Raw genomic sequence first — 24,651 nt, forward strand, 5'->3', positions numbered from 1 at the left:
AAAGTCACAGCCAGTAGGCAATGTGAAATCACACACTGGGACACCAATATTAGGTTCAAGTTTTACATCAGAATGAAGCAATGTTGATTTCCACAATTAAAATATCAATGAAAATGTTTCAAACATGCTTTCGTCCATGAGGAAAATGGAGCTAAGGAGCTAAAAAAGAGGTTTTATAATTAAATCTTGGACAAAAAGTGAGCAGAGTTTATTTCAAAGACACTGAATGAGAAGAAAGTGTTAGTGCTGGTATGGCTGGTTTTTAAAATATGAAATCTACTGAGCATTCAGTCTGTCAAACACAAGCAGAGACGAGGTAAGAGTGTGTGTCCATGTCTGTGTGCATTCCTTTGGCACCGTGTGACAGAGAGAGCATGAGCTGTTAAATCTGTGTATGTAGGCTTCATCAGGGTCATCCTGATGAAGCCTACATGCTGAAACACATCGGTCTGATAAAGTTGTTCCTTAAACCAGTGGTTCACAACGTTGGGGTCTGGACCCCATGGGGGTCTCGAGATGCTACGAGGGGGTCACAAGATGCCCTAAAACAACTAAGAATAGTTTTTTTTAATTACATTGTTGCCACTTTACACAAATTTTGCAGAATTTTAACTAGTTTTAATCACTTTCTCCACCAATTTTAACACATTTCTGCCACTTAAAACCTTTTCCCATGTCAAACCTTTCCCACCACTTTTTTTCTGCCTGTTTTTGCCACTTCTAAATCAAGTCAGCCACTTTTCACCTATTGTTGCCTCTGTTGACCCATCATTGCCTCTAATAACCACTTTTTACCATTTTTTACGCCCATTATGCCCATAGTCGGTGCTCTTCGATTATTCATTTCAACCACATTTGCCTATTTGAAATGCTCATTTTTCCAAGTTAAACCCATTTCTGCCAATTTCTGCCCATTTTTCTCTCTTAGTTAACCCTTTTTGCCATTTTATATCAGTTTTTTCCATCCCATTTCACCAAATTTTCCACCCATTTTTGCCAATTTAGTCATTTCAGCCACTTTTTGATTCCCCTTACCACTATCTATGCCCATTCTTGCCACTTAAATGAATTTTTTTGCCACTTTTTGCTTATTTTTTTGCCAATTCTATAAAATTTGTGCCACCTCTAACCAATATCTGCTACTTTTAAACCGCAATTTCACCACCTTTTCCACCATTTTTTTGAAGTTCTTAACCTATTCTAGCCATTTTAACCAATTTTTTTCTGTTTTAACTAAAGGGATTTAAACCATTCTTAAGAAGGCTATCTACCACACAAATGAATAAAAAATATACTTGCTTCTTTAGTAAGAGTGGTTATTTTTCAGGTTAAAGCTTTCCCTTTTATCCCCCCTTCAGGCGGCCTTGTCTGCACTAGATTGTGCACGGCGGTTCCCCAGTCTCTTGCGCCTTTATTTTTGGGTTCTTGGGCTGAAAAGGTTGAGAACCACTGCCTTAAACTACAAGTGCTGCTGGAGATTTCTGTTCTTCTCAAGACTCTCCTCATCCTCCATGCACCTTGGAAATTGGTGAAGTTGAGCCAGATTAACCCACTTCAAATCTTCTGTGTATGCCAGGGTAACATTTGTATTAAATAAAAAAAAAGCTATACCTGCTTGATCAAAAACTCAGCTCTGCATGCTGCTGGTGGTAACAATCAGACTCATTAAGGTCCACAATCCTGTCAAATCCTTTGTCTAAACCAGGACTATTCAATTACAAATTCACCAGATATATAGCCGGGCCGGGCATGTTTGGCACCCAGTAAGCAGCTGGAAAAGTCACATTTCAAACAAGTACAAATCAATTTGATAAAAAATATTCACTTTTCATTCAGCCTCCCTTTTAAATTTGGCAGCATGACAGAAGCACATTAGAAAGAGCATAAAAACACAACAGAGCTGTATTTGAACATAACCTGAGGTGGTAGAGATGTTTTTCCACTTGAATAAAAATAAAACGAATGGAAGGAAAAAATTAAAATGAAATTCTGTAAATAATAATTGTGGTCACATCCTACCTAGAAATATCTTAAAGTGCATGAAAAAATAAATCTGCACAGTTGTAGCTACAGCTGAAAAAGACGTGTTTTATACTCTGTATTTTTGGGCTTCTTCTCTCTGCAACGCTAGCCACGGTTCAAAACAACGCAGCGCATCATAGGTAGACTGTTGCTACACTACACGTCTGATGTAAACACCAATAACTGATAGCATCGATAGCAACCCTTGGGACAGTGTGGTTTTAAACTATTCTGATCAACAAAATGGGGAGGAAGTTTTCCAAATGCTGTGTTGGGTTATTTTGCACAACCAATAGATTCTATGACCAAAGCTGTAAATGAGGATATTCAGCACAGTAATGAGTGTAGCCACTCATTTATCCAGAAGCCCCCCATTGTGCTGTTCTAATGATGCTATCCATGCCTTCTTAGTCCTTACATAAGCTTTTCTAGTGAGCCTGGAACTCAAGTGACTATCCTGCATCTGTAAAGATTTACTCCATACCTGGAACTCTGATATTGAACATATTTTTAGTATTTTTTCAATCCAGTTTCAATCATTTCAGCTTAGCAGCTTAGCATTAGTCACCATATTGTTTTCGCACAATGGATGTCACAAATTGAATGTCACATGGGCTGTGACAACCAAGGGCAGGCTGTCGCCTAATTGTGTCACACTTCGCCAAACAGTGCAACCTTAGATCCTGGCAGAGACGACCTGAATAGTTCATAATGGAGAGAGAGAGAGAGAGAGCCTGTGAGTCCTTCTGTGTCACTGCAGACAGGAACTGCTCTGCATCATGGCTCCTAACCAGACAATATAGAAAATGCAAAGACTTTTTTGTAAATATGTAAATATTTTGAAGACTTTTGGTCACAGACTGTTTCTTTTTTTTTTTTTTACTTCTTGATCCCCAAGAGTTGGAAGAACGAGTTTTAGCTGGAGCCTATCCCAGCTGTCATTGGGCGAGAGGTGGGGTCACCCTGGACTGGTTGCAGACACTCAATCCCAGGGCTGACATATAGAGACAGGAGACCAGGCATGCTCACACCTACGGGCAATTTAGAGTCACCATTTGACCAAATGGGAATGTCTTTGGTGGTGGGAGGAAGCCGGAGTAGCTGGAGAGAACCCACGCATGGGGAAACATGCAAACGCCGCACAGAAAGACCCTGACCTGGAAGCGAACTAGGAACCTCCTTGCTGTGAGGCAACAGCACTAACCACTGTGCCACACAGAAGACTTAGAGGAGAAATATAATATATATTGCCAAAAGTATTCACTCACCTGCCTTGACTGGCATATGAACTTAAGTGACATCCCATTCTTAATCCATAGGGTTTAATATGACGTCGGTCCACCCTTTGCAGCTAGAACAGCTTCAACTCTTCTGGTGTGTGTTTATGGGAATTTTTCACCATTCTTCCAGAAGTGCATTTGTGAGGTCACACACTGATGTTGGACCAGAAGGTCTGGCTCTCAGTCTCCGCTCTATTTCATCCCTAAGGTGTTCTATGGGGTTGAGGTCAGGACTCTGTGCAGGCCAGTCAAGTTGATCCACACCAAACTCTCTCATCCATGTCTTTATGGACCTTGCTTTGTGCACTGGTGTACAGTCATGTTGGAACAGGAAGGGGGCAACCCCAAACTGTTCCCACAAAGTTGGGAGCATGGAGTTGTTCAAAATCAGCATATTTGAGAAGGCTTTTAAAATCTTACATCAGATTGCCTTGTTACTGTGCCAGATATATTGTGGAGTCTCCAACTATCACTCTAAGGTGGAATGTGTCTGTGGGTTTAGGGGTTTCTTAATTATTTCATTTTAAAGCTAGGCAGTTGCACAATGAATATGACATATTTGAGAAAGCTTTTATTTTAAAATCTTACATCAGATTGTCTTGTTACTGCGCCGGATATATTGTGGATTCTCCAACTATCTCTCTAAGGTGGAATGAGTGTGTGGTAACAGGGGGTTTCTTAATTATTTCATTTTAAAGTCTGGCAGTTATTTTCTTTATTGTTGTTTTACTTTAAAGTTAGGCAGTTGCACAATGAATATGGCACATTTGAGAAGGCTTTTCAGAGTTCCTTTGACTGGAACTAAGGGGCCAAGCCCAGCTCCTGAAAAACAAGCCCACACCATAATCCCCCCTCCACCAAACTTTACATTTGGCACAATGCAGTCAGACAAGTACTGTTCTCCTGGCAACCGCCAAACCCAGACTGGTCCATCAGATCACCAAATGGAGAAGTGCGATTGGTCTCTCCAGAGAAGGCGTCTCCATTGCTCTAGAGTCCAGTGGCGGCGTGCTTTACACCACTGCATCCCACGCTTTGCATTGCACTTGGTGATGTATGGCTTGGATGCAGCTGTTACCATGGAAACCCATTCCATGAAGCTCTCTACCACTGTTCTTGAGCTAATCTGAAGGCCACATGAAGTTTGGAGGTCTGTAGCCATTGACTCTGCAGAAAGTTGGCGACCTCTGCACACTATGCGCCTCAGCATCCGCTGACCCCGCTCCGTCATTTTACGTGGCCTACCACTTGGTGGCTGAGTTGCTGTGGTTCCCAATGGCTTCCACTTTGTTCTAATACCACTGCCAGTTGACTGTGGAATATTTAGGAGCCAGGAAATTTCACCACTGGACTTGATGCACAGGTGGCATCCTATCACAGTACCACGCTGGAATTCACTGAGCTCCTGAGAGCGAGCCATTCTTTCACTAATGTTTGTAGAAACAGTCTGCATGCCTAGGTGATGATTTTATACACCTGTGGACATGGAAGTGATTGGAACACCGGATTTACATTATTTGGATGGGTGAGTGAATACTTTTGGCAATATAGTGTAAGATTAAAGTTACAGAAATAAGCTTGGTACATGTTGGCAGTGTTTAGTTGGCTACAACCAAAGTTCCTCCAGTGAACCACAGGAGCACAGATCTAAAAGTAACATCTGCATAGTTTGGGAGCTGCAGGCTGACAGTGTTCAGTTACAGTCGAGTTTATACAACGTTCAACGTTAAACTTGTCTTGATTTGCACTTAAGAGAAGGCAAAATGCATAACACATCCATAAAACTGAGAAAAATTTGCAAGATAAATTATGAATCCTCCCTCACAATCACCCAGAAACATACACACTCACTGATATTCACGGTAATTAATGCAGAGAGGTCATATTAATCGCCATCTAAACAGCCAGAGGGCACGTGTCTTTTTCTATTTCCCAAAAGCTGCTCTTCTATTCATGCCCACAGTGTCGGAGCAATCCCTGTGATGATTTCTTATCAACATGCACAAGTTCCTCGACCTTTGGATACAGAAAAATAACTCAAATACCCAGAGAGAATAATGATGATTAACTGCAGGCATTTGTGTAATTAATGAAAATTACCAGAGAATCCATAATTAATGTGGAAGAGCGAGAAAAAGTCATTGCCAACTCTTGATATGTGATTAGAAGTGAGAAAGAGGCATTTATCTGTGGAATAAATGAACTTTTTGAGAAAATGTATCAGAGCCGTGTAATTGTAAGTGCCGCTTTTATTTTCAGTGGCAGAGGTGAATGTGAGGATTTTTCAGACAGAAAGAAATCTTTTTAGAGGCAGAATTTAGAAACTCTGTGAAAGACTTAAGGCCAAATCCACAAAGAAAAGAGTTCATCCACTAACAGCAAAATAATCTGTTTTAGCACCAGCTACACAAATGAGCACTAATCATGTCGGCCCGACTTCTGCAGCGTGTTTCAGCCCGCCTACCGTGAAGAAATGTGAGAGTGATGTCTTTCTGTAGTCACTGTTGTCTCTGTTGGCTGTAGTTGGACTCACGGCAGCCTCCTGAGCCGTGCCATCAGTGTGTGTGTGCTGGATCAGTAGCATTGGTGCTAACAGTTCCTACATTTAGGAGCTAAGTCTGACATGCTGTTATTGGGCTCTGATGTAATTATTTAATTAGGCTTCTACCTGACCTGTTTAACACCTTTTTCCATTCAATTTTCCTGCTTCTTTTTGCACATTTTGGCCCATCTTTTGCCACTTTTTTGCCACTTCCATTCGTCCTGCCACTTTTTAAAATCACTTTTTGCCACTTTTCTGTCCATATTTGCAATTTCTCACCATTTCTTGCCCATCTCTGCCTCTCTTTAGTTGCTTTTTGCTCATTTTTTCCCCAATTCTGACACTTTTTTGCAGCTTTTTGCCCACTTTTGCCCCATTTATCCCATCGTTTACCCCTCTTTTGCCATTATTTTGCATCTTTTCATCTAATTTCCCACTTGCCAGCTCATTTTCAATGTTTTCTACCACTTTTTCCCATTGTTTCCACTTCTATTCGCTACCTTACCCTATTTCTGCCACTTTCTACCCATTTTCGCATTGTTTACTGGCAATTTTTGCCATCTTTCTACTTTTTTTTAACTTACCCTATTATTGTCACTTTTTGCCCATTTTTGCATTTATTTCTGCTTGTTTCACCCACCTTTGCCACCTATTTTCTCTATTTTTGCCACTTTTAACACATTTTTTTTGTCCCTTTTCACATTTATTCTATTTATTTCAGAGACAAGTTGTCCTACTTTCTTCTAATTTTTTTTTGTTGCATCCTGACATTTTTGCACATTGTGGTCTAGCTAAGATGTCTGACATTACAGGTGCATCTCAGAAAATTAGAGTATCATGAAAAAGTTCAATATTTTTTGTCACTCTTCAGAAAGGTAAAGCCATATATTATACAGACTTGTTACACATAGAGTGAAATATTTCAAACCTTTATTTCTTGAAATGTTGATGATTATGGCTTACAGATAAGAAAACCCAAAATTCAGTGTCTCAAAAAATTAGAATATTACATAAGATCATAAAAAAAGGATGTTTTACACAGAAATATCAGGCTTCTGAAAAGTATGTTCATTTCTATGCATCAATACTTGGTTGGGCCTCCTTTTGCATGAATTACTGCATCAATGTGGCGTGGCATGGAGGCGATCAGCCTGTGGCACTGCTCAGGTGTAATGAAGCCCAGGTTGCTTTGATAGCGGCCTTCAGGTCATCTGCATTGTTGGGTCTGGTGTCTCTCATCTTCCATAGATCCTTTATGGCCTTGGTTCCCAACCTGGGGTCCGGGACCCCCCAGGGGGGTGCCAGAGATCTTAGGGGGGGCGCGAGGCTTTGTCTGCTCTGAGGCTGCCAAAAATAGGTTTGCAAATATTGACTAAAACCATGATAAAGCAGTTATAAAGTAGTTCATACAGAGGTCTTTTGTTAAGAAAAGTATGCATGGACCTTTTTTTAGGGTTTTATCAGTGGAACAATTAAAATCTATGTTGATTTTAATTGTTCGATGTTGACTTTCTTTTTATATATTTGCCTCTTAAAAGCATTTTTTAAACATCTAATTTTGTGTTTTGACCTTTTGAAAACAAAGTTTGACCTTTTATCTCAGATTTTGAGCCCTTTAACTTATCATATTGACTTTTTAAATCTCAAAATCATCTATCAACAATGCTAATTTTTTCCCCATAATGCGTTACTGGCAAAAATGAGGTTAGGCCCTCAGGTCGGACCTTCATTCAGAATCCGGCCCCCCTCTGTGGTCGAGTTTGACACCCTTGGTCTAAAGAAAGACATTAAATAATCATGTCACACTCAAAGGCCGGGGTCGGAGAGACTCCTGAGAGCCCTTGACAGAAGAAAAACAGACCACGCATGTTTCCACTTCTTCAAGCACTGACTGGCATTGTAATGACTTGATTGCGTGCGGTTCCCCCTCTTTTTCATTTCACTTGACACTAGCCGGTTTTTACCTTTGTCACCCTGTCACCGGGATCTGTTTCCACTCCGCCGGCCTTTCAGGAGATCCCGACCAATCAGGGAGACAACAACGGCTAAAATGACAGCGAGGCTGAAGAGGCTGAGGCCAGCAGAATTTTGATTGATTTCATATTGTTCCCTCTCGAAATAAGCGCCCCGGTTTCAGAGACGAACTGTCAGGAACATGAGGTAAGAGGAAATAAAATGCTCTGAGGAACCAGTTGAGTAAATTAAATGGATTTGTGGCAAGCAGGGAGGCCTCACTGAACGATTTTCAATGAGAAGGAGATAGACGAATATTGTGAATGGCATGCGGCTGCCGGATGCGTTTGTTTTGAATCCTTCCTGTGAAATTAAATCCTCAACTGATTATGAGAGAATGGTATTACATGCTTGAGGAGGCAGGAATAGAAAAATGAAACAATTCCAAATTTGAAGAGAAAGATGAGCGTGAGTGTTTTCTCTTCCCGGTTGGAAATAAAGCTCAGCGCCGACACCGCTTCCCTGTGCAGAATTGGCTCTGGCTGATAGAAATCATCCAAGAAATGGCTTTCATGATTGCCGCTAACGTTTGCGTTCAGCCATCCGCCGGTTTGAATGGAATCTCTGATGCACATTAATGCATTGCTTAAGATGGAGATATGGCACACCTGCATTGTGGAGAGCTGTAATGTTGACTCACTGTGTTTGTCTGACTTACAGAAAACATGAATTCGCTGCTTAAAAGGTCGTGAATTGGTTTCTTATCAGCAGAATCTGGTGTTTTTCTGACAAAGCTCCCGGTAGACGTGCAATTTTCCGACAGTGTTCTTGCTCGCCTTCCATGGGAGGCTGGCAGAGCTCCTAATCCTGGCCAGGAGGCCGGTGTGTACATAGATGCTATTCACTGCTAATCTGATTAGGCTGAGCAGATAGGGATGCCTGCACTATATGTCATCTGAGTACAGCATCACCGCTATTGATTAACTGAGCCAACATCAGATGGAGACACCAAACATTTACACAGTCATGCACGCTCACAGTCACACCGACACAAGCAGCTATTCTTGGCAGCTGCAGATGGCGGTCAGATAGACCCGTATACAGTAAATGGCTTCGTCTTTCTGGGGCATTTTTGCCACCCATAACTCAGTTTTTGCCACTTTTCTCCCAGTGTTTTCCGCTTCAAGCCCATTTTTGCCACTTCTTTTTGTCACCTTTCTCCCCTAATTGACACTTTTATCCTGCTTTTTGCAATTTTTCGCCCCTTTTTTGGTCACTTCTCACCCATTTATCTGCCTTTCACAAGGAAATGCAACTTTTTGCCCATTTTCCCCACCTTTTTCTGATTTTTGCCCGTCTTATCCCACTCTTTTTTTGCCGTTTTCATTTGTCCTGCCCCTTTTGTAAATCACTTTTTGCCACTTTTCTGTCTATATTTGCAGTTTCTTACCAGTTCTTGCTCATTTTTGCCTTTCTTTAGTTGCTTTTTGTCCATTTTTGCCCAATGATGGCACTTTTTTGCAGCTTTTTGCACACTTTTGCCCTATTTATCCCACTGTTTGCCCCTCTTTTACCAGTATTTTGCATCTTTTCACCCATTTTCCACTTGCCATCCCTTTTTCATTGTTTCCTAGCACTTTTTCCCATTTTTTTTCCCACGTGTATTTGCCACCTTGCCCTGTTTTTGCCAATTTTTTTTGCCACTTTCTACCCATTTTTTCTTTTCTTTTTTTTTTTTAATGGAAATTTTCACCCATTTTTACTCCTTTTTTTTGCCAACTTACCCTATTTTTGCCACTCTTTTTTTTGCCATTTTCATTCGTCCTGCCCCCTTTTTTAAATCACTTTTTTACCACTTTACTGTCTATATTTGCAATTTCTCGCCAATTCTTGCTCATTTCTGCCTCTCTTTAGTTGCTTTTTGCCCATTTTTGCCCAATGATGGCACTTTTTTGAAGCTTTTTGCCCACTTTTGCCTCATTTTTCCACCTGTTTGCCCCTCTTGTACCAGTATTTTGCATTTTTTTCACCCAATTTCCCACTTGCCACCTTGTTTTCATTGTTTTCCTCTTTTTCCAAATTTTTGCCCCTTTTCTGTCTCTTCTCACCCATTAAAGCTGCCTTTCGCAATTAAATGCAACCTTTTGCACCTTTTTTTGTCACTTTCCACTTATTTTTCTCCTCGTTTTTGTCACTTTTGGACCTTTTTTTCTACCTGTAACTCGTTTTTTGCCACTTTTCACCCATTTTTGCCACCTTCTGCCCTTTTTTTGCCACTAATCTCCCAGTGTTTGCTGCTTTAAGCCCATTTTTGCCACTTCTTTATGTCACTTTTCTCCCTTTTTGACATGTTTATCCTGCTTTTTCCATTTTTTTTGTCCCTTTTTTGCCACTTCTTGCCCATTTAATCTGTCTTTTGCAATTAAATGCCTCTTTTTCCAATTTTTCCCCACCTTTTTTCTGATTTTTGCCCATTTAAGTCAATTTCCATTCATTTTTTGCAACGTTTTTGCCACTTTTAACTCATTATTTGGTCACTTCCTACCCATTTTTGCCACTTTTCTGTCTATATTTGCAGTTTCTTATCAATTCTTGCTCATTTTTGCCTTTCTTTAGTTGCTTTTTGTCCATTTTTGCCCAATGATGGCACTTTTTTGCAGCTTTTTGCACGCTTTTGCCCTATTTATCCCACTGTTTGCCCCTCTTTTACCAGTATTTTGCATCTTTTCACCCATTTTCCACTTGCCATCCCTTTTTCATTGTTTCCTAGCACTTTTTCCCATTTTTTTTCCCACGTGTATTTGCCACCTTCTGCCCTTTTTTTTTGCCACTTTCCACTTATTTTTCTCCTCGTTTTTGTCACTTTTGGACCCTTTTTTCTACCTGTAACTCATTTTTTGCCACTTTTCACCCATTTTTGCCACCTTCTGCCCTTTTTTTGCCACTTTTCTCCCAGTGTTTGCTGCTTTAAGCCCATTTTTCCCACTTCTTTATGTCACTTTTCTCCCTTTTTGACACTTTTATCCTGCTTTTTCCAATTTTTTTGTCCCTTTTTTGCCACTTCTTGCCCATTTAATCTGTCTTTTGCAATTAAATGCCACTTTTTCCAATTTTTCCACACCTTTTTTCTGATTTTTGCCCATTTAAGTCAATTTCCATTCATTTTTTGCAACGTTTTTCTCACTTTTAACTCATTATATGGTCACTTCCTACCCATTTTTGCCACTTTTCTCCCAGTTTGCCACTTAATATCCCTTTTTTGCCACTTTTTGCTTCTTAGATTGTGGCCCTTGCAAATGTATTTCTCAACAATGTGGCTCTTTGGTTGAGAATAACACTGACTTACACAGTCATGCACGCTCACAGTCACACCGACACAAGCAGCTATTCTTGGCAGCTGCAGATGGCGGTCAGATAGACCCGTATACAGTAAATGGGTTCATCTTTCTGGGGTCTGCTTCCTGCCAAAGTTGCTCGGTCTGTCCACTCCGGCGACAGTCTGCTGGTGATAACACATTGGCACTGAGACAGATGTCTCTCACTCGTCCATAATGGAGAGAAAATTACAACCCTAGATGACTGTAACAGGCAATGATGGAAAGGCCGACTGTCTCCAGTCCAAACTAGACCTTAAACCTGTCAGCGCCCCTGATCAGATTTTGATCAATGATTCCTGCTTTTGGAGGCTTCCTGCAATCACGCCTCATTGATCATGTCTACTTGCCTTCTGATTAAAACTGCATCGCTTTGCAGAGGAAGAAGCATCCATCTGTTGTGCCTAGAGGAGCCATGTGTATTTGGACAAAGTTGTTGTCATGTGTAAACACGGTAATGCTTATTTGTTCACGTGAGAGAGCAGCGACTGGGATTACAGCAGAGAATAGATAAATAGGAGGTAATCTGTCAGAGGGGGGGAACAAATTCCTGCCTGAGGGGCCAAATGTCCCGACTTTGTGTGCCTTATCTGTGTTAAATTAGGACTCACATCCCCTTGTAATTACCAAATGTTGTTGACACCCAGGCAGAACAGGACTTCAAAGCTGTGTCATTAAATAAGCAGCACGAGCATCAAATGGGTAGGTGCTGCCAAAACTGCAGGGCTTCTAGCAGATCAGACATTTTTAGCCAACAGCTCTGCTCTTCAGATGGTTCGAGACAAACACACACTTGGTAGGGGACTAATCTGGTCCGGACTGAACAGCAAGGCCGCCCATAAGGGGAGATGGAGGAGAGAGCTTTCTGGAGCCAAGCCAAATTAAAGATGAGCTGTGATAACCATATTTATTTTATTTTACCTGAATAAAAACCACTCTTATCAAAGAAGCATTTATTCATGCTGTGGTATGTAGCCTTAACAAATTTAAACCACTTTATTTAGTTAAAAAGGCAAAAATGGGCCAAAAAGGTGGTCAGCTGGGATTTTAGTAGTAGATATGGGTTAAAAGTGGCAAAAATATTTGTAAGGTAAAGAAAAGTTGCTTAAAACTGTAAGGAAAAAAATGAAAAGGTGTTTCAAGTTGCAAAAATTGGCACAAAAATCTTGAAATGTGGTTAAAATTGGAAAAAAAAAAATGGCCTAAAAAGTGAATAACACAGGTTTATAGTGTCAACAATAAGTCAACAGAGGCAAAATTGGGACAGAAGTGGAAAAATGAATGGACAAGGTAATGAAATCGTATTTTAAAATGAACAAAAATTCATTTAAATAAGCTGAAAATGAGGTAAAATGAAAATAAAAGAGTCGAATATGTTCAGAAAAATACTGGAATTTGATTTTAAATTGAGTAAAAATTGGTTCAAATTGGCAAAAATGGGAAACAAAGGTGAAGAAAATGTTGGGGATAAAAGGTGGCAAAAATCATAAGAAAAATGGTGAAAAGAGGTTGGTGGTGAAAATTGGTTCAAATTGATTTAAAAAATATTGTTATGTATTTAAAAGTGGCACAAATAAGCTTTAAAAGTGATGACAAGAGGTTTATAGTGTCAATAATAAGTCGACAGGCAAAAATGGTGGAAAATTGCCAAATTTGGTCATAAGTAGCAAAAATGGGCAGAAAAGATGGTGAAATGGGATTTTAGTAGTAGTAGATATGGGTTAAAAGTGGCAAAAATATTTAAAAGGTAAAAAACGTTGGTTAAAACTGTAAGGAAAATGATGAAAAGGAGTTTCAAGTTGCAAAAATTGTCACAAAAATCTTAAAATGTGGTTAAAATTGGCAAAAATTGGCCTAAAAAGTGACGAAAATGGGTTTATAGTATGAATAATGAGTCAACAGAGGCAAAATTGGGTCAAAAGTGGCAGAAATGGGTTAAAAGAGGCAAAAATGGGGCAGAAGTGGAAAAATGAGCAGAAAGGTAATGAAATCGTGTTTTAAAATGAACAAAAATTCATTTAAATAAGCTGAAAATGAGGTAAAATGAAAATAAAAGAGTCGAATATGTTCAGAAAAATACTGGAATTTGATTTTAAATTGGAAAAAGTAGAGAGTAGAAATAGTCAGGAATGAGGGAAAGAAATTAATTTGTGTTTTCATTTCAGATTTTTCACTTTGCATTCCAAGATTATAACCTAAACTTAGGATTTTGACTTTTTATTTAATATTCTGACCTTTTAAATTCAGCATTTTGACTTTTTCACTCATATTGTGACCTTTTAGGTTCATAACTTTTCATTTTAAATCATATTGTGACCTTTTAAACTCCTAACTTTGACTTTTAATCCCATATTTGAACTTTTTAAACTCCTGATCTAGAATTTTATCGCCAATTTTGACCTTTAGAGTCATTATTTTGAATTGTATCCTCTATTTTGTCCTTTTAAACTCTTGATTTTGTATTTCATCTCATATCTTGACCTTTAAACTCACGATTGTAACTCTCTATCTCATACATTTGAATTTTAAAACCTTTTTTTGACTTTTAATTACCTCCGCCAAGGAGGTTATATGATCGGGTGACTTTTTTTGTGAGTTTGTTCATTTGTTTGTTAGCAACATAACTCAAAAAGTCATGGACGGATTTTCATGAAATTTGTAGGAAATGGCAGAAATGGCATAAAGAAGAACTTATTAGATTTTGTACTGATCCGGATCCAGGAATTTTTTAATTCTGGTGTGAAGTTACCACTTCACACCAGGAGATGGCGGACATGAGTAACTTCAATCTTAGCAGCGTGTTTTTGGGTGTTTCTATTCAAAGTTTTGGAGTTTATAGAGTTTGAAAGACGCATGCCCGGTCAAGGAGACGAGTCGGAGCATAACAGAGAGAAAGACAGTGAATTGTAGTGAGAATGCTCACAATGCTGGGAGGAATAGAGGAATGTTCACCCTCTGCCATGACTTCCAGTCATCCGGTGAGATCATGGGTGAGACTGTCAGTGCATCTGTTGGCACCAGCAGGCAATGCTTCCACCATGACAGTCCACCCATAGCAAAGGCAATGCTTTACCTCACCGTGTTTCCACCCCACCGGGGAGGGAGTAATCAGCCAATTAGATTTTGGGAGTGATCCGGATCACTGTCTGGATACAGGAATGTTTTTAAATCTGAGCTGTTATTTATTTTCTATTGTGGATTAAAAATGAGTTTATGAGATTTGGAAATCATTGCATCCTGTTGTTATTTACATTTTACACAGCGCCCCAACTATTCTAAGGAACTGGTGTTTTATTTCAATTAGGTACGGGCGTAGTGTCTGGAAAGTGTTGGATTGCAATCTTAAGCATTTCATCCTTTTTTTAAATATGCACCATGAAGGTTTGTCCGTGCAGGATGATCATAATCAACTGTCAGTATTTGAGCTGGATGAAGAATTTAAATTGAAGTACTGGACTCAGCCCACGGGAATATGGTCAGGGTTAGGGCAAAGAGACACTAAGGAATGAAGAAAACAGGTTAGAGTGCAAGGAGAATGAGTCCCTGCTGGGAATACTGATCTGATGAGCATTGAAAACCATTACAGACAGAGCAAAACACAGCTCTGTATTCTAAACCATATTCCTCTGCTAACACTGGGGCTCTTCCTGGAGGGCTAGTGCAAAGAGACTCTACGCCCATATTTTGTTGAATTTGTGACAAAAAAATGAGGATATCAAATAAATGATTTAATGATTCTGCATTTCTGAGTCGGCTAAGATGGATGCACTGTAGATAAAGAAGTGGGGGGAAGATCCGGGGCTGAATGGAAGAGTGAATATCAGATAGAGATTCACTTTCTCCTCTAAGGGAGGGGAAGTGGCCATTAGTCAGGGAAGTAATCTAATCAATGTTGTTGTGCACAACAGTGCAGACAGCCGCGACGCATCACCAAGCACTATTATTCTTAGTCATGTTCTCATTGAGGGAGAAAACGCCAGCTCTCCATCGCCACTCTCTCCTGCAGGGGAGGCTACTTCCATGCCGCGCTGCAGACAGGAGGACGAGGAGGAGGAGGAGGAGGCAGAGATGCTGTACTGACTGTTAATATCATATCCTGGTAATGAGTTTGAAACAGTTATATAAATGTAGCAGGTAGCGCTATATTATCAGCATCCACTCCTGCCAAAATTCATTTTCCTGCTGTGCTGGTTTATGTTCCGGTGCCCCTTTGACGTGCAGATAATCTCTGCCCGGGCTGCAGGAGAGATAGCTGAGAGATGAAAGAGGAGGAGAGTGGAGCGAGCCGCTTTGATGGCCGACCGCCACGGGTTCAGCCGGGGTCAAACTGCATCGCAGCGCACTTCATAAACTTTCAGGGCCACAAAGCCTGAGGGAGTCTGAGGATGAGACACTAAAGTTTAGTGGTGGAAGCTGCTAATAGTGCAGCTGTGTTCCTATATTTAATGGCATGCGTCATTAGTTATTACAGTCACTCTGCTAAATGTCTCTCAGCTTTCAATTTTTGTAGCTGTGACTGAGAAAAGGGAGAAAGAACCTGTTGGTGGGGATACTTCATTAGTTGTAGCACATCACAAACAAAGGAGTTAAGATAGACAGAATGTAAAGTCTGCCACCAGGGGGCTCTGAGTCAAAGCGATAACAAAAGGAGTGGAGACCTGTCCTGCTCAGCTCCGCCCACCTCAACTGCTTTTTCTTGTTTTCAATTTAAGACTCTGTTCATCAAAACTGCAATCCTGTGGCAGGATTCTTTCAAAAACACTCAAAAGGTTGGCAGAAACACAGGCGTAGTCAGAAGATTTCAGTGAGAATTTACTTTTAACCAGCCTCCCAAAGTGCAGCACAAAAATAGAAAAAACTAGAAAAGCACTCAGAGAGCGCAGACCTCCGCCATTAGCCCTTTCTCTCAATAGTGAAGAATCCTTTAAAAACATTCCTGGATCCGTCCCCATGTACCCCCCACCACGGCATTCACCAGCTACTCCCTCCCTGGTGGGGTGGAAACACGGTGAGGCAAAACAGTGGCTTCACTACGTGTGGACTGTCATGGTGGAAGCATTGCCTGCTGGTGCCAACAGATACACTGACAGTCTCACCCATGGTCTCACTGGACGACTGGAAGTCATGGCAGAGGGTGAATATTCCTCTATTCCTCCCAGCATTGTGAGTATTCTCGCTACAATTCGCTGTCTTTCTCTCCGTTACGCTCCGACTCGTCTCCTCAACCAGGCGTGCGTCTTTCAAACTCTATAAACTCCAAAACTTTGAATAGAAACACACCCACAAATGCTGCTGGGATTGAAGTTACTCATGTCTGCCATCTACTGGTGTGAAGTGGTAACAGCGCAGACCTCCACCATTAGCCCTATCTCCCAATAGGACAGAATCCTTTAAAAAAATTCCTGGATCCAGACGGTGATCCGGATCAGTCCCAAAATCTAATTAGTTCTTCCTTATGCCATTTCTGACATTTTTTGAAAATGTCATCAAAATCCGTTCACAACCTTTTGAGTTACGTTGCTTACAAACGAACAAACCCACCCGATCACATGACCTCCTTGGTGGAGGTAATTAGTCTGCAATTAGACAATTGCTGACTGTGCAAAAACTAACACTGAAGCTTGGAAAGCAGAGCAACAGTGGAAGGCAGCTGGTCTGCTGCTTGAGTGGTGGTCTTCTCTTGAAATGGACGCCCTGCAGGTCTCGTCCTAACAGGGCAGGGGGTTGATAAGGAGTCCCTTCGTGTTTATGGCCCTTTGTCAGAACAGTTTCCTCCAAAACTACAAAAAGGGGCCTCTGCTAGTTTGCTTGGCCTTAGTGTTTTTGTTCTTTTGTAGCCGTTATGGCGGCTTTTCTAGTGTACCTGGAACTTGGGTGATTTTCTGCATCTTTAACCCTCTAGAGCCCAGCATAGCGCCGGCGTTACGATTAGCATATTAATTTTTGATTGGTGGTAGATTTGAAAGCTGATGAGATAGATCGATCATTCTTTTTGCATATAAAATCTGGGGAGTTACACTAAGATTTCACACATTCACCATGTTTCAGAGCGCTTTTTTGTTGCAGTGATGGGTTTGTAAAAATACACTATAAAGCGTACATAACAAAAATCTTCATAAATAAGCCAACTGGTATTTGCAGCACTTTCGATGTTGAAATAAACATCATGTTGTGAGCATGACCTGTCACGTGATTCTTATGTGTCCCTACCTGATAGCCCCCCCACACCACAACAGGAAGTGGCGTATTTTCCCGGGAATTGTAGTTTTTTCCGTGAAATACACAGAAGAATTTAGCCTGCACACACACTCACCCTCACTCTCATTTCACCCCTACTTTTTTACAAAAACACTCAGACACACAACCCACACACACTTCCACACGTATGTAGTTATGGATTGGCAAAAATCTGGCCACACCAAACAGTTTTAGAGCTGGCGCGAAGCTTTCGAACTAATTACAGCATCAGATGAAGAGTCCAACTACTCATCCGGCTCGGTTTTTATACAGGTTACAAAATTTACAAAATCTCAAAAAGCAAGTTATGTACAGACTCCAAATAAATTTCCTGTGGTTCCAAAGGATGTGCAACTTTTTTACATTTACAAATCTGAGGGATACAGCTGTGCAATTTCTGTATTTTGAAATATATGTGGAAAAAAAAAATCATTTTTTTAAGGTTTATTGCACTTTTAAGCGATTTATTATAGTAGTGAAGACATAAGTCAATACATATTATTAAAACTTGGGATGTAACGGTTATATTGATGTAAAGCAAATAAAAATAGTCCCAAAAATGGCTCTACAGTGTGTCAAAATGTAAGAATATTTCCTGGCAGACTTGCACAATGGTAGGTGTTAAAGGGTTAAAGGTTAAATCCATAACAGTAACTCTGATATTGAATGTCTTGGAGCCTATCCCAGCTTTCATTGGCTGAGCAAGTTCTGCTTTAGCACAGCATGGTGAAAAATGTGATTTTAACATTTAATTTATGTAATCTATAGAAGAGAATTCAGATTAAAGTTAAGAACGTGTGGGTGTAAAGCAGTGTTTGCACATTTTAAACAGCCAAACATGATAAAGTTTCATCTATATGCAGACAAAGTGCTGATCTATGCCTCTCATCTCCTACTTACTCTGGCTGAGTCCATCACTGCTCAAGCTCACGCAGGGTTAACTTTTGATGTGGAATATACATTTCTTTGAGACTGCAGTACATTAAAGTCCATTTATGGGAACAGTACATCATGTTTGCTCTATCATAAAAGCATGTTTAAAGCCTGGGCTGTGTTAATGGGGCACCGGTCTCCTGTCCTTTAGCATGAAGCTCTGCTTTGATGAGAAGGTCAACCTCAGCATCCTGAGCAGGGCTGTGACACGTGAATGATGTGTACACATGCAGGGAATTCACAATTGAGCTAATTCAATTCAACCTTTAAAAGGATGCCACTGAAACGTAGCTTAAAGGGGGTTTCGACATTATTCCGTTCACAACTACTGGCTTTTTTTGATGAAATGAGAAGAGAAAATCAATACTGCTCTGAAAGACGATCAGTTTGATACATCAGAAGATTCAGCCAGGAGACAGCTTAACTGTGCTGAACTGAGTCTGGTAGGGACGGGACCGAGTGTTACTCAACCCTGCTCAAACAACAACCCAACCTGTTCAAAAATACCTTTGCAAGAGCCACAGTCTAAGTGGGAAAAGTGGCAAAAACGGGTTAAAGTGGCCATAAGAATTCATTAACGTGGCAAAAATTGTCAAAAACTGGAAGAGAAGAAGCAAAAATGGGTGAAGAATAATTAAAGGGTGGCAAAAAGAGTCTTAAAGAGGCATAAAAGTGTCTAAAACATGGTGAAAAAAATGAGTGAAAAGTGACTAAAACGGATAAAAAGCAGGAAAAGGTGGGAATCAATTGGCAAAAAGCAGTGAAGGGTGGCAAAATAAGAGGTAAAAGTGGCATTTAATGGCAAAATGCATCTTAAATGGGCAAAAAATGGCAAGAAAGTGGGAAAAAAGAAGTATAAAAGAGGTAAAACCTTGTGAAAAAACGCAAAAACTGGATAAAAGTTGCAAAAAGAAGCGGTAAAAGTGGGCAAAAATTACGAATAAGGGCAAATGAAGTATACAGGCAGAAAATAAGGATGACAAAGCCAACTGTATCAGTCTGGGAAACAAACCGATCAATGGATCATTTCTGAGGTCAAAGTTTCCACTTTTAAGGTTTTCTGGTGGAATAATGTTTCAAATTTAGACATAAATGAGCCACATGAGGCTCCAGAGCCACGCGTTGATCATCGCTGATATACAGCATTTGATACGGAAGTCTTTCATGTTTCGAAGAATAATAAAGACCTTGAAACAGATCCCTGAGGAACACCAAATTGTATTACATTTAGTTTTTCTTATTCACTTGTAAACATTATCCTGAAATCTACATGTGAACGTCTTTGAAAGCAGATGTTCAACAGTGTCAGATGTTGTAACTCTAAATCAGTGTCACTCAACCCTGCTCGACCAAAGAGCCAAATTGTTGAAAAATACTTTTGCAAGATCCACAATCTAAGTGATGAAGAGTGGCAATAATAGCTTATACTAGCAATAAAAATAAGTTAAAGGGGGCAGAAATGGTCAACATGCAGCCAAAATGGGTGAAAAGGGGCGAAAAAATGGAAAATGGTCATAAAGTAGCAAAAAAGGGTGAGAAGTGACCAAAAATGGAGTTACAGGCAGCAAAAAACGGTCCAAAAATGGCAAAAACATGGCAAAAAAATGAATGAAAAGTGACTAAACTGGGCAAAAAGCAGTCAAGATTGGCAAAAATGGGCAAAAAGTACAAAACAAGTGGTATCTAATGGCAAAAGGTAGCTTAAATTGGCAAGATGTGGAAAAAAAAAATGGTGACGAAAGGCAAAAATGGGCAAAAAAGTGGCAAAAAGAATAGGCAAAAATTTGGCTAAAAAGAAAACAAGTGGTATTTATTGACAAAAGGTAGTAAAAAATGGTGAAAAAGGGCAAAATGGGGTAAAAGTATCAAAAAGAACTTGCAAAATGGGCAAAAAAAAATAGGAAAAAAGGGGATATTTAATGGCAAAAGGTAGCTTGAATGGGCAAAAAGTGGTGAAAAGGGGCAAAAATGGGATAAAAGTGGCAAAAGGAAGTTACAAAATGGGTAAAAAATCTGAAAAATGGGGACATTTAATGGCAAAAAACAACTTGTGAAAAGTGGCAAAAATGGTGACAAAGGCAAAAAGTTTCCCTTTTTTAAGGTTTTCTGGGGGAATGATATTTAAAAGTAAGATTTTAAAGAGCCACAAATAATCACAAAAAAAACCCACATGTGGTTTCAGAGCCACACGTTGAGCATCACTGGTTTAAAGATAAACCAACCACATATTATTTATTGTCTAAATCTGTATGTATTATTTCAGTGGGTTTCAGGGTTGAGCCTTTATCTCCATAATTGATTTAATAGTAAATAAATCTCAGTTGTATGTAAAACTGCCTCAGATGAAGCCTCGTCCACCTCTGATGTACCCTCACAGTCGTAGCTAAATCCTTGCTAACTCAGATCTAGCCTCGTCTCTCTCAGATCTTCTTATGACGGTCTTAGCTGGATACTTGACTGACTTGGGCATTTCTAGATCCATCTGTGTTCCTTCTTCTGCTGGAGTGTCAGCCTCACCCGTGATGTTGGTACTTGATATTTTGTTGAGCTGTCTCTGGGTCCTTCACCAGCTGGAGTTTGGAGGCTTGATCATCATGGCTGCTGGTCTGTCTTCCATCTGAAGAACACTGACAGCAAAAGTTACTGAAAAATAAAAATCAGGGGCTGGATTAAAAAAATCCAAAGCACTGAACATCCCCCAGAGTTCAGTTAAATCCATCATGAAGAAATGAAGGAATATGTCACATGTGTAAATCTGCCTAGATCAGACCGTCCTCACAGACTGAGTGGGCGTGCAAGAAGGAGACTAGTGAGAGAGGACACCAAGACACCTATGACTACTCTGAAGGAGCTCCAAGCTTCAGCAGCTGAGATGGAGAGACTCTGCAGACAACAACTGTTGGCCGGGTTCTTCACCAGTCAGAGCTTTATGGGAGAGTGGCAAAGAGAAAGACACTGTTGAAGAAAACTCAGAGTCAATCTGGACTAGAGTTCACCAAAACTCCATGGTCTTTGGTCTGATGTGATCAAAATGGAGCTTTTTTGGCCATCAGAAAAGACGCCAAACTCTGCACATCAAGCACACCATCCCCACTGTGAAGTAGGGTGGTGGCAGCATCATGCTGTGGGTAAACAAATGCGGCAAAATACATGGAAACCCTGGAGGGAAATCTTATTCAGTCTGCAGAGAACTAGAGCTTCAGAGATTTATTTTGACCTGAAGCAAACAGCGAAAGCTGCACAGAAATGGGTTAAAGACGGTAATTCTCTGGCGTGGCTGAGTCAAAGCAACAGAGCAGAGGTCATCAAGAACATTCACAGGGTCACATTTAGTCCCGACAGAAACTCTGGGGGCCAGACTTTCAAATACACAAAAATTAAATTTTTATATTTTCGGTTTAACTGAAAACTTATTGTAGTAGTAATTTCTTTTTACCGGTGAGATCTATCCCTGTTATCTATAATGCAGCAGGACACAAGGAGACAACAGAATTGGCCAGACCCCTAAAAATCCCAGGGAATGGGCCCTCCACAGTTGTGATTCAGTACTAGTATTGACTCATTTTTGACACTTTTAACCCTTTTTTTGCCTCTTTAACCAAATTTTTTGCCAGATTTAAACCCTTTTTGAAACCGATTTTCTTGCCTCTTTTATCCCCTTTATGCCAATTTAATCTATTTTTGCCCCTTTGAACCCCTGTTTGTAACATTTTTTTCCAACATTTTTTGCATTTTTAAAACTAATTTTTGCCACTTTCAACACATTGTTGCTACTTTTTGCCTCTAGAACACATTTTTGCCATTCTTTTACCCATTTAAACCACTTTTCCTGCATGTTATGTCCCCTTTGTGTCCATTTTGCCACTTTTCCTCTGTTTTTTCCCACTTTTTAAACCCCTTTTAATTACTTTTTTTGCACATTTTTTGTCATTTGTAACCAATTTTTGATACTCTGAGCCCCTCTTTTCTCTTTTACCATATTTTGCCACATTTTAACCTCTTTTCACAACTTTTTCTGCCAACTTTTGTCCCTTTTTGCCACTCCTAAACCCATTTCGCCACTTATCACCTATTTTGCTACTTTCTAACCTCTTTTCACCACTTTCTCTGGTCATTTTTGCAACATTTCTGCCAACCTTAACCCTTTTTTAAATATCTACTAATTATGACAGTAAATTTCAGTAAAAACAGATCAAATGTGAAGTCATTCTAAAGTTATTTCAATATTAGTTGTTTGTAGGATTGATTTAATAGCTGCAGACATTTAATGCCTAGGGATACTCTTAAAACCACATCTTCTTTTCCTCCTTTTCTGAATCTAACGATCTTCTTGGGGCCGGACAGGAAGCTTTGGGGGGCCTGATGTGGCCCCCAGGCCTCCAGTTGATGATCAGTGCAATAGAGAATTTGTGACTGAACTTGAAAAGTGCTGTTCATACCAGATCCCAGTGCAACCTGACAGAGCTTGAGCCATTTTGCAAATTAGAATGGAGAAAAATGCAGATGTGCAAGCCTGAATGAGACTTTTCCACACAGACTTAGAGCTGTGATTGGAGCCAAACATGCATCTACTAAATACTGATTGAAGGGGGTGAATATTTATGCAGTCACTTCTTTTACATTACATATTTTTGTGTAATTGATCACCAGATCACACATCATTGTTTAATAATGATGCACATTGTTAAAAACTGGAGGCAAATGCGAGGCTAATCACCACTCCAAGACAGAGAGTGTTCCTTCATTAATGGGTTTGATAGCCAGCACTACTAGAGACAGAAACACTCTAACTTTTTTATAAGCTCCGAGCACCAAAAGACTCAGAAAAGCTGGCCGTATACTGCAGATAAAACTGAGCGCTGCTAGCACAGCTCATGCTGGAGAGGTCAGGAGTCAAACATTCACACCCTGCAAACCAAACAGCAACAGCTCCATTTAGCCACAAGTTCTCTGACCAAACATGGATGCATTTTTAAAACGACACTGACTCTTCACTCAGAGAAACCATTCAGCTCTGAATGCAGCCAGTCGGTTGCGGTGGTGCTCTGAATTTTTTAACACCGTCTCGCTCTGTGCTGCAGTCGGAGTTTTCATTTCAAAACAGGCTATAGAAACCAGAATAAAGCCTCTGACCTGCAGAACAAATACGAGGGTCTGCACAACAAACCCGAGGGGGAACAGCTAGGTTAGAGGGTTATCATCCAACCATTCCTGTGGACTGAATGAGGCAGCTGTTTGTCAGTTTCACTTTTAAAGCACGGTTTAAATGGCACACACTTGTATATGCGACCTGTTTGGTTGATTTCTAATCGCCACATTCAAGTGAGAGAGCATTTTACTGAGCAAACATCAGCAAACATGCATCGCTTCAAGAGCTGCTATTCTTGGTCTACAAAGTGAACTTGAAAGCCCCCCAGAAAGGGACTGTGCTCCAGGCTGATGCCCCCTCATGGCGCTCAGTGATGCAATGAGTTTGTTCACAGCGCTGCCATTGACAGAAATGATCAAATCATTTTCTTGACTAATGGCCACTTCCAGTCCCCAAGGAGAGAGTGAATCTGCGGCTGATGCATGTGCTGCTCCCATCGCCAGGGACAAAAACTTTGATGTGATTAATTTATTCAAACTAGACGACTGTCTGGGACAATCGTCAGACGGAAAGCCTCAGAACTGATGTCTATCCGCTTAATGAGTGTGATGAAAACGTTCTATTCACGGAAACAAGCGTCTGAAAAGACAACTTTGACACAGGAAGAAAAAATAGCTGCAAATATCTGTCTCTTTTGTAAATGAACAGGGTTATCTTTACTCTTTAGAAACAAGCCACAGAGTGTCTGTTAGTATTACAGTCTACACTCTATTAGATATAAAAATGACAGAGTTTTCATTGTTTTCTCTTCATATTCACATAAAGAAAGATGCAAAGAGTTGCTGCAGCGAACATCATAAGTGGATCATGCAAATGAATTTCCGAGAACACATTTAAAGCCAAAGCATGTTGGCTCCGCTCTGGTGGGCCTCTTGAGGATTCCTGAATGACCACCTAAGCGTTCACCCAGGAATAGAAATGGTAATTCTTCCTCTAATATCTCTGGAGAGTATCTGAGTCACCAGTACACTCAGTGTAAAATTGTTCCAGTAAAGTTGTACTAATAGTGACAGCAAATGGGCCAAAAAGAAGAACTGAGTGAACAGTTTTCAGTTCTTATGGGACAGGAAACCAGATAACCATGATTATGGTGAGACAAATGCTGAAATAGAAACTGACATACCGTGTACCATATACCAGTTTCCCAACCATTTTTCCTTG

This window comes from Cheilinus undulatus, linkage group 19, assembly GCF_018320785.1.
Source record: "Cheilinus undulatus linkage group 19, ASM1832078v1, whole genome shotgun sequence".
In the NCBI taxonomy this organism is placed as follows: domain Eukaryota; kingdom Metazoa; phylum Chordata; class Actinopteri; order Labriformes; family Labridae; genus Cheilinus; species Cheilinus undulatus.